Genomic DNA, 16415 nt, shown 5'->3' with positions numbered 1-16415 from the left:
AAGACAAAATATTAAATTATTTCAAAATAATTATAATAATTTGTTTTTTTAATTTATAAAATCCCATGCATAGTACAGATTACCACTAGTTCCATATAAACCTAAACTAAACCCGCATAGTATCTTTTTTTATTGCTTTTGTTTGTTGGTTTTTAATTTTTGTTTGTAATGGTCTAAATACTTATGGTAAACTAGTTTTCCTATGGTGATTTAAATTCTAGAACAGTATGTCGCTATTATAGAAAGATATGTTGCTATTGTAGAACTAAATGATACTATGTTCAAGTTTTTTTGAAATTAAAATGTTTTATATTTTTTTTGTTATTTAATTATGTGAATCCGTGGTCTTAAACCGATCAATCCGTGTTTAAATGGATTAGTTTCACAATTTAAACGGATTGGATTGGTTTCAATTTTTCGAGAACCGTAGATAACGAATTGATTCTAACTTTACCCCAATTCAAACCAATCCGAATTATGCTCACCCTTATACATAGGGATAGGAAAGACCGAAGAGGAGTAAGTTATAATTCTTCTGAGATCGCTGACTTATTGTATATGTATATAAGCAATTGATTGTTACCTATTAACACATGTACAAAGAGATTACCACTAGTGTATATATTCAAGTGCAAGTAAATTTATAATTTTCATTCAGTTATTTTATTTTATTTTTGTGGATTTACTGTGGTTCATGATACCCATGAAACTTACTTCCAAAGCATCTTTCTTCAAACATATCTGAATTCCTATTTTGAATTGCTTAATATATATAGCATAGAATCTTCATTCATCTCAGGACCCACAAGTTAAACAAATACACCGTATCATTAGGTATACTTTTGTGTCTGGATCTTTTGTGGCTCTATTTGAATTTTAAATTTGTAAAATAATTTATGAAAATAATAAAATAAAAAGAGAGATAATTTATATCTAAAAATTTAAAATTTAAATCTTTTTAGGAGTCTTCCAACAACATGAAGACAACTCATTCACATCCACTTTTTGTACTAATATCTTCTTCATATGTTGTTATATGTACTTTTTGCTAGCAATAATGTTTAATCTATCATCTTCAATCAATGCGATTATAGTGTTAGTATATATATAAATTAATAATGCTATATACTTAAGAAAATTATTTGAAAAATTACATAAAAAAAAAATGGACTACATTTATTATGATTGTGGTTCATATTACATTAAGACTGTGTTTGAATAATAAATTTGAGTTGGGATTTAGAAGAGAAATAGAAGTAAAATGTAATTAAATCTATGATCCAAACATAATCTAACTTTAAATCTATATTATATACCTTATTTTTGAAATAATTTAATTTTTTATGCAGGCAAAGAATAAAGAAAGTGATGTTTTGAGAAGATGGTAAAAAATTGACTTTTTTGTCTTTTTTATAACTTTTTTAGCTTTTTTAATGTAAAAAAATAAAGAGGTGATATAATTAAAAAAAATTAAAAAATAAAAAAAAACTGGATTTTTACAGCTTGCCAAATAGGGCAAAAGTCTCACTAGCCAACTTTTGAGCTGATTGTGTAGAGAAAGGGAATGCATTATCAACTGATGGAATGTACCCTAGCCACTTGCCAATTTACCTTTTTGTTTTTTGTTTTTCATTTTCTTTTTCTTTTGTTTTTTTTCCCTTTTGTTTTAGATTATGTGCTATGCTGACGCAACGGTTCTTTTTTTGTTTATCTTTTTATTATTAAATATTTTTTAAAAAAATTACCCACTTTAAATTAAATTTGTGAGTTTTCAAAACTACTCCTCATAAAAAGTTATTACTTTAATTAAGTGTGAAAAATGAAAGGGCAATCCTTGAAAATAATCCATTTAAATTTCAATTTCAATGCGTTTATTATATATGCTTTTAAAAAGTTAGAGTCCCTAAAATGAACAAACAAAATGAGAAGTAATAATCATACAAATAAAAAATTTATAGAAACATCTAGCAGTCTTCATAAAATGGATGTGGAGATAAATTTTTAAGATTTCATTTAACATGGCTAAATAAAAAAGTTTTTCACTTTGAAATTAATCTTATTCTGTATGATATTGTTTTTAATATAAATGTTTTCATGTTCTAAAAAAAGAGGTCTTTCACATTTCGACCGAGTATTCCTCAAATATGATTCTTAATTACTAAAAAAAACTTTGTTACGTTACTCTATTACAATTTTTTGTATAACGTTATCATGACATTAGAATATTTCCTAGTTCAATTTCTTTTATTTCTACCTTAAATTACTTTTCATTACACAATAAAATTAAAAAAAATGAGATAAATAGATAACTTAAGACGAGCAATAAGAGAGAATTTAAAAAGCTGATTTGACGTAAAACAAACATATACACTGGGCCATGTACCATTTTTTTACATGTCATTATATGTATAATTGTAACAATTATATTCTACATTTAATGAAGTGTCAATATTATAATTTTTTTCTTCTTGATGTGTTGTCTTATATTCATTGGCTGTGTTATTATGAGATGCGTATGCATATTAACTTTTTGCCAATCAATTTGTACCATAAAAGTATTGTCACAGAATTCCAATTGTTTTTTGACAAGCTTAGCTACGGTGTTTGGATTGAATTATGCAAAAAGCAAAAACTTCATTTTTTGAGGAAATTTTATTCTTTAAATTATATTTCGACAATCAATTTAAAGTTTATATTTTTTATAATTTTAATTTTATATTTCAATTATTTAATTTTAGATTAATTTTATCTCTGTCGTTAGCTAATTAAACAATATTTATTGTCATCTTCATTTGAGATTTCTTTTTTCCTATGAAATTATTCTCCAAATATCAATTAAACCTCTAAACAATATGAAGTTTGGAAGTCTAATTGATATTTTTGAGATAGTTTGGGGCAAAATAAAATTTCAAATGAAATTTCGGTCCCATGTCAATAACTTCTATTTGATTATAAACGGTAGCTAACGACAGGAATAAAATTGATTCAAAATCAAATAGCTTAAATGTAAAATTAAAATTATAAAAAGTGCATAAATTAAATTGATCATCGATATGTAATTTAGGGGTAAAATAAAATTTCCTCTTTTCCTTTTCTAAAAGCTTGGAATGGATCATTAAAAAGACAAACTTCAGTATACCTTTCTTTTTATCCGAATTTTACTTTACTTTTTTTAAAAAAAAAAAAATTAGGAAGAAGTTTACTTTTCTAAAAGTTTGGAAGTTGGGAAACCTGGATTGGTGGATTTCCCAAATTGAGTGACACAAGTAATTTTTTTTTTTTTTGGAATAAGTAAGTCATATTATAATTAAAAAAAAAAATTATTATAATGAAATTCAATATATATCTTTTGTAGGAAGAACAAAAATAAACAAAAAAAAACTACTTTTTCAAAAGAAACAAAACTATGTCTATAGAAGACAAACACATAACATTTACAACAAAATAGATTCAAAATTTCCCTCATATGAAGTTTCACTTTGAGTTTTCTTCTATTATCTTTCTTTATAGTCTTCCCATTATTGGGGTCACTTGAAGATCCCTTTATTTTTTAGGCTCTTTATCTAGCACAACAACTCTTGACTTAATTCCCCATTTCCTAACTCTCTCATCTCACATGATTCAAGGACATCAAAGGCATTAGATATTGAGGGGGCGGAAGACTGCATCTCTCTCTCTCTCTCTTTGTTTATCACTGTCATTGAACCTTTCCCACTATCTCTCTCCTTTTTTTTCACCACTTCTCATTTAGTCGGAATTTGTATTTGTCTCCTTGACTCTCTACTCTTGTTTGAAAGAGGGAAGGTTCAAAGTCTTTGGTTTTTGAGGGCACAAATTAATGGTATGACCAAAAGTCTTACAAACATCACACATTTGAGGCTTCAATGGAACCTCAACCTAAATCTCATACGGCTCATCATAACTAAGATTTATTTTGAAAGACTTAGGAATCTCTTTATTTGCTGACACTTCAATATATATTCTCACTAACGTAAGTCTGCTTCTCTTGAAAGTAGGCTCATCCAAATAAAGAGGAGTTCCTATGATGCTAGCAATGTAGGCCAAACTCTCTTTAGTCCAAAACTCCAAAGGAACATTATACAACTTCACTCATAATGGCATACTTGAAAATCCACGCTTTGTTAGTTTTAGTCCAGGTTGCCATTTTTTTAACAACAATCAATCTAGCCCCAACATAAAAGGGGTCAGCTTCCAAAATTTTGTCCATAGCCCCTTCGCTTTTTACTTTAAAAATAAAAAAGTCATTATCAATGGAGACAACATCCTCAAGCGAATTTTTCCAAAGTTTTTTTATTCAAATTTTTACATAATGGAAAGAGAATCTTTTATCAATAAAATATTCAACCAAGGCATTTTTCCAAATGAGAAAAGCTTTTTTTTGAGATCTCAACAGAGATATTGTACATGCCATCTACTAGGTTCTCAATTTTATGGGCATCTATTTTATACTTCATACAATCTTTCATGCATGTCTCTCTAGAAAAGGAAGAGGCAAGATAATAACGGTGAACCATCATTCTTATCCCTAGATAAATAGTCAAAACAAAATATAGAGGTACAAATTAATGCAAAGTGAAAATAATAACATTTCAAAAGAAAGAAAAACAAAAACTACTTGAAGTTAAAATTGCCATAAGAGACACATTGTACCAAATATGACATGAAGTAACAAACTCTATTGAAAAACTATTTTCATGAAGTCTAAGTTAAATTTTGGCAATAATATATCATTTTGCATGTCATTGTTAGAGAATCAGAGATGCTATAACTAAAAATGACATTAGGGGTGTTTGCTACAACATAAATGACCTACTTATAATTTATTTTAATTTGAGAGTTTGTACGAAATTATTTGGTGTAACTTTTCCTTATAACTTAAATAAATTAAAAAAAAAAATTGATTATCTATAAATTGTGAATTTTTTTTTTAATTTCTACTTTCTAATTATTAGTTTTTAACTTACAATAAACTGCATCAACCAGGGCCATTAGATGATGGTGACAATGTATCATATACCTGTTAAATTTGCTTGTTAATTTTTCTCTATTGCCAAAAAAGCAAGGGAATTAATTTTTTTAAAAAAATAAATTTTCTATTAATGATTCATATGTTAATAAGCCTCAATTAAAAAATTTATGAAAAAAATAAGGAGTATGTGTTTGGTTTGAGTTTTTTAGTTTTCGTGTTTTTTTTTTTTTTTTAGTGAATATTTTTAAAATTTTAAATATATATTTTTTTTACTTTTTTAGATGCACCTTACTTAGATATATCTAAAAAGTAAAAAATTTGTAAAAAATATTTAAAAAAATCAACTGATGATACAGTTTGTCCCAGTGAATGGATCGGACTGGTCTAAGCTCCTCAAGCCTAAGCCCAAATGATCAAGCCCACCGAATAACCTGCAAGCAAGTTCGAAGGGGAACGGGGTAGTCCCCCAGTGAACCCTCCGATGAGTAAGTTAGGAAGAGAAGTAGAGTATAGAGGGAGAGATTAGAGATAGAAAGCTTAACCTTCTTCTTGTCTTCAACGTTTGCTTATATCCTTTGGTAATCATTTCGCTGTCCCTTCCGACCTGCCCTTCTTGGCGAAAGCCTATGTTGTAGCTTACCTTGTTCAGGGTAAAGGGGTCCTGTTCCGACGGAGAGGTGTTGTCATAATAAATGCTGTGATGGGCTGCATTAATGGTAATGTGCAGTGGCAATAACTTTGCAGATCTTTATCTGCTAATGTGGCTCGTCCTTCTCTTTCCGTGTGTCTGAATGTCATTGGCTCTTTATGCCATGTTGGACTCCAGCTGTCCTGGACCTCACCAGCTGGGTTATACATTGGGCTCCAAGTGATGGGCTTGGATTGTCCATAGGTGATTCGTGGCCTTTATGGGCTTATGCACGCCAGTAGTCCCTCATTCCCGAGTGCAGCTTTAGTCCAACGAAGGGAATATTAATGAAGTAGATGAGTGTGTTAGGGATTGGCAAGATGGTGGTCGATCGACAGGGGTGATCGAGGGGGTAAACCGACTGGGAGGTGGTCCGACTGTGCAGGGGGACCGAGTGGAAGGCCGATCACGGAGAGGACCAACCACGAAGGTTGGCCGAGTGGGAAGGTCGACCACGAGGAGGGGCGACCATGAAGGTTGGCCGAGCGGGAGGGCCGACTGTGAAGAGGGCGGTCGCGAAGAGGGCCGACCGCGAATGTTGGCCGAGCCGGAGGGCCGATCGTGAAGAGGGCGGTCACGAAGAGGGCCGACCATGGAGAGGGCGGTCGTAAAGAGGGCCGACCGCGAATGTTGGCCGGGCGGGAGGGCCAACCATTGGGGAGGGCCGACTGCGAAGGGTGAGGTGGAGGGGCGTGGGGCTCAAGAGGCGACGTGTCACGTGGTGATTTAAAGTGGAAAAGATAGGGTAAGGGGAGGAGATAGTGGATCGTGGTTGTACACGTGACAACATCCCGTAGGGGGGAAGATTAGGCGTTGGATCAGAAATGAAACGTTAGGTCATTATGGGTGTTGAAGAGACAGTTTTGGCGGATGATTTTGAAAATTTTTCAAACTGGCGAAAATTAATTGGGATCCTTGGAATACGGGCAAACCGTGGGCTTTTGGCATTATTCGATTCACCTACTTGTTTTCAAAAAATCAAAATATTCCAAGTGTGAATTCCTTTGTTACTCACGATATACCTCTGCAACACTTTTTCGATTTCCTTGCACCTGCCTCCGAAGTGATTCGCAGACATACCACAGAAATGGCCGAAGAAGTAACTACGATTGTCAGGGTGGACCCACTTGGAGATGATGATGCGGTGGCGTTAGGGCAGCAATATAGGATGGAGAGGGTGGGGGAGTCGATTGTACGATCCCACGGTTCCACCATGATAGCAGCTCCAAAGCCAATCAACCAGGCAGAACCTAATTACTGGCACACAAAGGCAGATAAATCAACGGTCACTGCAGCGGATTTGGAGGCTATTCGCGAAAAATACCAGGTGCCTGCCGAAATAGAGTTGTCGTTGCCGATGTCGACGGAGAGGCCATCCGATGCCAGGCTAGGGCAGTTTGATCTTTATGAGGAGGCATTGAAAGGAGGACTGAGGCTGCCCCTGCCGCAGGTGGTAGTAGATGTCCAAAATCGCTTGGAGGTGGCGCCGGGCCAACTAATGCCCAACGCGTGGAAGATCTTGCTATCCTGTGCAAGTGCCTGGCTGAAGGCGAACGAAGGGGTGGCCATGACGGTGAACGAATTCTTCGCGTGGTACAAGGCCTCGAGGCAGTAGGAGACTTGGGTCACTCTGCAGGCGGCAGCAGGGAAAGGGCTGGTGGCGGGGCTGCAGTCATCGATCAAGGGGTGGAGACCACGGTGGTTCTATGTGTTTGCCAGTGGAGGAGTTGGAGCGCGGACCATTTGGAAGGTGCCCACCAAGTCGATGGAGCCAAGGTTGGGAGCAGCAACAGAGGAGAGGGTGAAGAGGGTAAAAAAGTGAAGGGAGAAAGAAGGGGCCAAATGGGACGAGCTCGTTCAACCGTCTACATTGTTTGAGGCAGGGTTAGGTCCATAGTCGAGCGGTGGTGACCTCGACCGAGCGGAGTTGGAAGCGAGAAGGAGGGCTCAAGAGGCGGAGGATCAGACCATCCTTGCGAAAGCCCAAAAATTCAAAGAGTCGCAGGCCGACCGACCACCAAAACCGATTGCAAGGGAGAGAATTCGACCTCGCCCCAAACCCTTGGGAGAGAAGGACTTAGGCGAATTTGTGCCGCGACCGCCCCTAATAGACCCTTTGAAGGAGAGGTCTTTGAAGGAGATGGAGGCGTTTGGCGTGGTGAAGAAGAAGAAGAGGGTGAGGCGGAGTGAAGAAGAGTCTGTCCAGAAGAGGAGGAGGGAGACAAGGGTAAAGGAGACCAGTGTGGCTAAGGAGGCAGAGGGGGGGAAGTGGGGGGGACCCCAAGAAGAGTGATTGTTTCAGAAGTGGTGGACATCGCCTCAGAGGGCATGGAGGTGGTGCCAGTAGTGGCGGCGATCACCGCAGGGATCGCAAGGGCCGCCCCTGAAGGGCAAGTGGAATATGGGGCAACTGGCCCTGGGCCAAAGAGGGAAGAACAGCCCAGGGGGGTCCTGCACCTCAAGGAGGGGAAGTCAGTCTGACCACAGCGATCTACCATGCTTGTGCGGTGGCGGGGCGGTTAGAGGGAGAAAAAGGCCCAGCCAGGGCAGGGGCAGACCGCCTGGTAGGGATTGTAGAAGAGGGAGCCTTGCGTTCGGCATCCAGATTCAACGAGGCTGAACTACTAAGGGGGTTATGCTCCGCTCAAATGGAGGTAACCACCCTAGCAGGGGCTCTACTAAGGAAGGCGAGGGCTGCCAAACTCAAAGCAGATGAGGCCAAGGCTCAGCTTGCAAAGTTGAAGAAGAAGAGTGCAAGTTGGGAGAATGCCCACGCTAATCTGCAAGCGGTCAAGGTGGAGCTGGAGAACACACGCTGCCAGGTTGTGTCGCTCGAGTTCCAACTGGCTGGCGAGTAGAAGAAGCTGGATGAGGCCCAAAACGCTTGCGCAGTCGCGGTCGAACGCCATGAAAAGGCAATGAACAGTAATGAAGAGCTAGTCAGGCAGAAAGATGAGGCAGATGTGAAGGTTGGCGATCTGCAGAAGAAGCTGGAGGGTGAGCGGGCTAAGGTAGTGGAGGAGAGGATGAGCCTTCAGAAGGAGTTGGAAATAAAGAGAGACAAGGCGACGGCGGAAAAGGAGAGCCTGGAAAAGGAGTTGGAGGAGGAGAGGGCTAAGGATGCGTCTGAAAGGGCGACCCTGCAGAAAGAGCTGAACGAAGAGAGGGCGAAGGCAGCCTCTGAGAGGGCGGCCTACCCCGATCTGTGCGTCGCCGCGATAGAGTAATTCAAAGGGTCTGCTAAATTTCAAATGGCAGTTGATGCCGCAGTCGCCAACAGCTTGGCTAGGCAAGAATCTGGGGAGGCAGGCCCATTGAGGACAACCGCTGGAGGCAGAACTGAAGCAGAAGTTATTGAGAACTTCCAGCAGTCAGATTAATGAGGGTCTCGACCTGATCCTTGAGGTTGATGCAGTCATTAGTGTTGTGGCCATGGTCCTGGTGGAAACGACAATATTTGGACTGGTCTTTCCGGTTGGAAGGGGTCCGTGAGGGTAGGGGCCATTTGAGGGGGTAGTCCCGTTGGATCTGGTGGAGGACTTGTTCCATGGGAGAATTAAGGGGCGTGCAGTTCCCAGACAACACAGTCGGACCACCTCCCGGTCGGTTCACCCCCTCGATCACCCCTGTTGATCGACCTCCATCTTGCCAATCCCTAACACACTCATCTACTTCATTAATATTCCCTTTGTTGGACTAAAGCTGCACTCGGGAATGGGGGACTACTGACATGTATAAGCCCATAAAGGCCATGAATCACCTATGGACAATCCAAGCCCATCACTTGGAGCCCAATGCATAACCTAACTGGTGAGGTCCAGGACAGCTGGAGTCCAACATGGCATAAAGAGCCAATGACATTCAGACACACGGAAAGAGAAGAACGAGCCACATCAGCAGACAAAGATCTGCAAAGTTATTGCCACTGCACATCACCATTAATGCAGCCCATCACAGCATTTATTATGACAACACCTCTCCGTCGGAACAGGACCCCCTTACCCTGAACAAGGTAAGCTACAGCATAGGCTTTCGGCGAGGAGGACAGGTCGGAAGGGACAGGGAAATGATTACCAAAGGATATAAGCAAACGTTGAAGACAAGAAGAAGGTTAAGCTTTCTATCTCTAATCTCTCCCTCTATACTCTACTTCACTTCCTAACTTGCTCGTCGGAGGGTTCACTGGGGGACTACCTCGTTCCCCTTCGAACTTGCTTGCAGGTTATCCGGTGGGCTTGATCATTTGGGCTTAGGCTTGAGGAGCTTGGACCAGTCCGATCCATTCACTGGGACAAACTGTATCATCAGCTGGCGCCGTCTGTGGGAAGGCTTTGCTCCTCGTGCCAGTTGTGTTCACTGTCGCCGGAGACCCCGTTCCAACAACCTTTTCCTCATACCCGTCAAAGTGTATGGTCACGACTAGATCCATGGCTTCTCACAATAATGCTGTCGACCATCAAACCGACCCTCCCAATCCAAACAACCCACCACAGTATATCATTGAGCTTACCAACAACATTAACCGCATGGCCGAACAAAACCAAGCCCTGATAAATGCTTTGCTCCAAAGAAACCCTCCGATGCCCCCCCCCATCACCTCCAGATATCCCACCCAACCAAGAAAGAGCCCCGAGCCATACTGTTCCGCAACCCTACCCACCCAACTTGGAAGGTTTGCAACCTCCCCCTCGCGTGTCAATCTACCACCACCACCCCCACACCATTCGGTCGTGGCATCAGCCCCTGAAAGGGAGGCCAGCAGCGTCCAGCCCCCATTGACTGACCATGGTGACCACATTCCCTTCTGGGACGCTGAACTCCGAGCAATGAAACTCCAGCTCCAAGGTATCATGCAGAACATTCAGCATAAACCCTCTACCACGGTAAACTCACCATTTGTTGCCTCCATCCGGGACAAACCTCTGCTCGCCAAGTTCAAGATGCCCACCATTGACTCTTTTGACGATACGATGGACCCAGTCGACCATCTGGAGACCTACCGTACCCTCATGATCCTCCATGCCTTTCCTGACGAGATCATGTGTCGGGCTTTCCCCGTGACACTAAAGGGGTCAGCTCGACTGTGGTTTAGCCAGTTACCAGCGGACTCTGTCTCCACTTTCCAGCATCTCAGCGACTCCTTCCTCAGCCATTTCATTGGAGCCCAGCGCCAACGCCGCCCTGCAATCCAACTCCTCAACATCCGTCAGACCGAGGGGGAGTCGCTGCGCAGCTTCGTTACCCGCTTCAACACTGAAGCCCTGCAAGTAGCGGAGAATGACGACAAGGTCATCCTCATGGCTTTCATGGCCGCGCTACGATCGTCCGATTTCCTCTTCTCCCTCTCCAAAAACCTCCCGACCTCCATGGCAGCCCTACTCTCCAAAGCCCAGAAATACATGAATGCCGAAGATTCACTAGCCGCTCGGCAGGATCCAATATCTAAAAACCCAACCCCCAGAGAAAAAAGAAAAGACTCAGAACCCAGAAACACCCAGTATAACAGCCAAACACCCCACTATACCAACCGACCTCCTCGCGCTGACCGGTCAGCACCAGCCCGACCGCCCGGTCGGTTCGAGCGGTACACGCCCCTTAATTCTCCCATGGAACAAGTCCTCCACCAGATCCAACGGGACTACCCCCTCAAATGACCCCTACCCTCACGGACCCCTTCCAACCGGAAAGACCAGTCCAAATATTGTCGTTTCCACCAGGACCATGGCCACAACACTGATGGTTGTATCAACCTCAAGGATCAGGTCGAGACCCTCATTCGTCAAGAGCGTCTCAGCCGGTTCACGAACACCCGCCACAACAGAGGCAAAGAACCAAGCCCCTCAGAAACAACCGCCGACGTACCCCACCCTGGTAGCCAGCCCAACCTAACCAAGGCCATGACCGCCCCCCACAACAGCCTCGGTCCCCAGGTAATCCCCCTCCGCTAGTTGGTAAAATCCGAGTCATTTCAGGTGGCCTTGCCTGTGGCGGACCATCCCGCTCCGCTCAGAGGGCAGAGCTCAGGAAGATAAGGCAAGGCTCGGACAGAGTAGTGGCCACGGTAGACCGACCCTCCAAACAACCCAAACAATGGATAGAGCCCATCACCTTTACGGACGCCGACTGTACTGGCATCCGTTATCCTCATGATGACCCTCTCGTCATTTCTACCCTCCTCTCCAACTATAAGGTCAGGCGGGTTCTCATCGACAACAGCAGTTCTTCAGACATCATATTCCTCAGCTGCTTCCGCCAGCTCAAAATTGGGGAGGAAAGTCTGTCTCTCCTCCAAACCCTTTTGGTCGGTTTCACTGGTGACCGGGTGACCTCCATCAGCTCCATCAATCTCCCATCACCATCGGCGAATACCCACGGCAGACTACCAAGTTACTCACTTTCCTTGTGGTCAACTGTCCCTCTGCCTACAACATCATCCTGGGTCGCACCGCTCTCAACGCTTTCCAAGCCATCACTTCAACCTACCACCTTGCCACAAAGTTCCCTACCGACTAGGGCGTCGGGACAGTACGGGGAGAGCAGGCCATAGCCAGGGAATGTTATGTCGCCTCACTCAAAGAAGTCAAGCTGAAGGAGGCCATAATCATTGAAGGACTCGATGCCTGAGATAAGGACGAGTTGGTCAAAGGCGAACCGGTGGAGGAGCTCATTGAGGTTCCCATCGATCCCACCAACCCTATGAAGACTGCCAAGATCGGCAGCCAACTATCCCCCCAAGCTAAGGCTGACCTTACCGCCCTTCTGATCGAGCATAATGATGTGTTTGTCTGGACCCATTCAGACATGCCGAGCATCGACCCCTCTTTCATAACTCACCGCCTCAGCATCGAATCCCATTTCCGACCTTATCGCCAGAAGCAGCGAATCTTCCATCCAGAGCGCAATACACTTATAGCCGCAAAGGTTGACAAGCTCCTTGAGGCCCAATTCATCAAAAACGTGGATTACCCTAAATGGTTGTCAAACGTGGTACTAGTCCGCAAGAACAATGGCAAATGGCGACTCTGTGTCGATTACTCTGACCTGAATCGAGCTTGCCCCAAAGACAGTTATCCTCTTCCCCGCATAGATTTGCTGGTCGACGCCACGGCCGATCATCAAATGCTCAACTTCATGGATGCTTTCTCTGGTTACAACCAAATCCTGATGCACCCGTCCGATCGGGAACATACATCCTTCATTACCAACTGAGGTACCTACCACTATCGAGTAATGCCATTCGGATTGAAGAACGCTGGGGCCACCTACCAACGGTTGGTCAATGCCGTCTTCCAACACCAGATAGGTTGGAATATGGAAGTATATGTCGACAACATGCTAATCAAGAGCAAACTCTCCACTGATCATCTGATTGACCTGCGGGAGACCTTCGCCACCCTACGCAAGTACCAAATGAAGCTCAACCCAGAGAAATGCGCCTTTGGCGTAGGATCTGGGAAGTTTCTGGGTTTTATGGTCAGTCAGCGGGGCATTGAAGCTAACCCTGAAAAGATCAACGCCTTGGTCGAGATGCAGTCACCCAGAACGGTTAAGGAGGTCCAAAGACTCACTGGCCGAGTTGCAGCCCTTAACCGCTTCATTTCCCGTGCAACAGACAAGTGCCTACCGTTCTTCAAAGTTCTTCAGCAAACTTTTGGGTGGACGGCTGAATCCGAAGAGGCTTTTTAACAGTTGAAACAGTGCATGGCTAACCCTCCCCTCCTTTCACAGGCAATCACGGGCGAGCCCCTCTTCTTCTACTTAGCTGTATCGAGTACCGCTGTCAGTGCAGCATTTATCAAGGAAGACGGCTCTGTCCAACGACCGGTCTACTACATCAGTCGGGCCCTCAGGGAAGCGGAACATAACTACCCACTGTTAGAAAAATTGTCCTTGGCCTTGGTCACCGCCTCCAGACGACTCCGTCCTTACTTCCAAGCCCATTCCATAGTGGTCCTCACCGACCAACCCTTGAAGAAGGTCATGCAGCAACCAGAATTTTTTGGCAGACTCATGCAGTGGTCAGTGGAACTCAGCCAGTCTAACATCTCTTACCGGCCTCGAACAGCAATTAAGGGGCAAGCTATCGCCGACTTCATCTTGGAATTCACTAATCCTACCCCAACCACTGCCTCTCCACCCCCACCAGCTCCCATCAAGCCAAAAGACCCTCACTCTTGGACTCTCAACGTCGACGGATCATCCCGCAGGCAAGGTAGTGGGGCTGGCCTCATCTTCACCGCCCTTGAGGGTGGTTATTTCAAATGTGCACTCCGTTTCTTGTTTGAGGCCAGTAACAATGAGGCCAAATATGAGGCACTGATAGCAAGCCTTCGCCTAGCCAAGGACATTGGTGTCAGCCACATCCGAGTGCTCAGCGACTCCCAGCTCATCGTCAGACAGATCACGGGAGAATTCGATGCCAAGGAGGACACAATGCGGGCTTACAGGGATCTTGCACTTCCCCTTTTTCGCCTCTTCAATACCTTCCACATCAAGCACATTCCTCAGGCGGAGAACTCTAAGGCAGATAAGATGGCTCAGTTGGCTTCCTCAGAGCAGTCCGACCTCAGCAGTGGTGTCCTCCTCGAATACCTATCCCACCCCTCAATTTCCCCCGACCAGCATGAAATACAATTCCTCCAAAATGAGCCCATTCCTTGGGCGTCGGACATCTTTCTATTTCTGACAACGGGGAAACTTCCAGACGACCCACAGCAAGCTGCCAAAGTCAGGGCCCGGTCATCCAATTATATCCTTGTCAGCGGCATTTTGTACAAACGTGGTTTCTCACGCCCTTATCTGCGGTGCCTCAGTCCTACTCAAGCAGCTTATGTGATGCAAGAAATTCATGAGGGTATCTGCGGCAATCACTCGGGCAGCAGGTCCCTAGCCCACAAGATACTTCGCACTGGATATTTCTGGCCTACTCTCAACCAAGATGCGGCTGACTTCGTGCTCAAATGTGATAAGTGTCAGCATTTTGCCAGTATCCCCCGTGCCCCTCCTACTAAATTGATCACACTTTGCAGCCCCTACCCGTTCGCCAAGTGGGGAATTGACCTAGTTGGCCCCTTACCCACCAGCCGAGACCAGACCAAATTTGCCATTATCGCCATTGATTATTTTACTAAGTGGGTAGAGGCAGAACCCCTTGCCACCATTACCGAGCGGAACACAAGCAAGTTCATATGGCAGTCGATCGTTTGCAGATTTGGCATTTCCCAGGCCATTGTTTCTGACAACGGCAAACAATTCGACAACGCCACGTACAGGAAGTTTTGTGCGGATCTCCAAATTCAACCATGTTTTTCTTCCCCCGGACATCCCCAAGCCAATGGCCAAGTTGAGGTCACCAACCGTTCTCTTTTGAAGATCATCAAAACCAAGCTAGAAGCTGCCAAGGGGCTTTGGGCTGAGGAACTACCAAATGTACTTTAGGCTTACCAAACTACAGCGCGAACTCCCACTAGGAAAACTCCTTTTCATTTAACATACGGCGCTGAGGCGGTTATTCCGGTAGAAGTCGGTCTGCCTACCCCTAGAGTTTTACATCCGGATCCAACACTAACGGAAGAGCTCCGTCGGACAGACCTGGACCAAATTGAAGAACTCAGAGAAACCACTGCTGTCAGACTGGCCTCATACCAACAGAAAATGAGAACACACTACAACTACAAAGTCCAACCAAGGGAGTTCGCTGTAGGGGACCTTGTCTTGAGAGAAGCAACCCTTGCCACCAAAAATCCGACCGAGGGTAAACTGGCAGCCAAATGGGAGGGACCTTACGTTGTGAAGGCTCGACCACGTCCGGGCACTTACCGACTTCAGGACATGGAAGGTCGAGATCTCCCCCACCCCTGGAACGCTGAACACCTGAAATGCTACTTTCAATAAGTTCCTACTGTTGTATTGTTCAGTTGTTGTATTTCCTTTTTGTTTTGTTACATAATGTAAACTTGTATCGACCGGATTACACTGATCATGACAACAATTCTATACCTTGGCTATCTATGTGTTGTCTCAATAACATTCTCATTTGCAGCACTTATTACAAGTCTTAGCCAGACCGAGCGTCACACCATAAGCCTCGGCCAGTCCGACAATCAACAGCCTCAGCCAGACTGAGCACTAAAAAAGCCTTAGCCAGACTGAGCACAATAAAGCCTCAGCCAGACTGAGCACCAAAAGCCTCAGCCGGACTGAACACTAAATAGCCTCGGCCAGACCGAGCACTAACAGCCTCTGCCAGACTGAACATGAAGCACTCGGCTTGCCTGACAAGTCTTAGCCAGACCGAGTGCCACAGTTTCAGGGTCAGACTCAGTTACCTACAATGTCTTGCCCCAAATGAGCACGCATGCAGGACTCGATCAAGGCCACCCATGCAAATTCCAGCTCCAAAATCTCTACACCACTCTTTGCTCAGTCGAATTCCAAAGTCGTTCTTACCAAAGTCAGGTTATTCTTTTCTCAATCAAACTCACAAACCATGCCTCACCCCGTAAACCACTAACCTACATGAGCAGTGTGGCAAACGCAAACTTGTAATTTTACTACATTTTTAAATTTCACTCTGCATTGTTACCAGTTCAATTTCACTCTGCATTGAGGAGTTCCTAACTTTACTATGCATTGAGTTTTTATTACAAGTTCACATTCGCTCTGCGTTGAGTTTTTATTACAAGTTTAACTTCACTCTGCATTGTTACCAGTTCAATTTCACTCTGCATTGAGGAG

This window comes from Camellia sinensis, chromosome 3 (genome assembly GCF_055761805.1).
Source record: "Camellia sinensis isolate YWXY chromosome 3, ASM5576180v1, whole genome shotgun sequence".
In the NCBI taxonomy this organism is placed as follows: domain Eukaryota; kingdom Viridiplantae; phylum Streptophyta; class Magnoliopsida; order Ericales; family Theaceae; genus Camellia; species Camellia sinensis.
The sequence above is the reverse complement of the archived record's forward strand: the minus strand, read 5'-3'. Positions refer to the sequence as shown.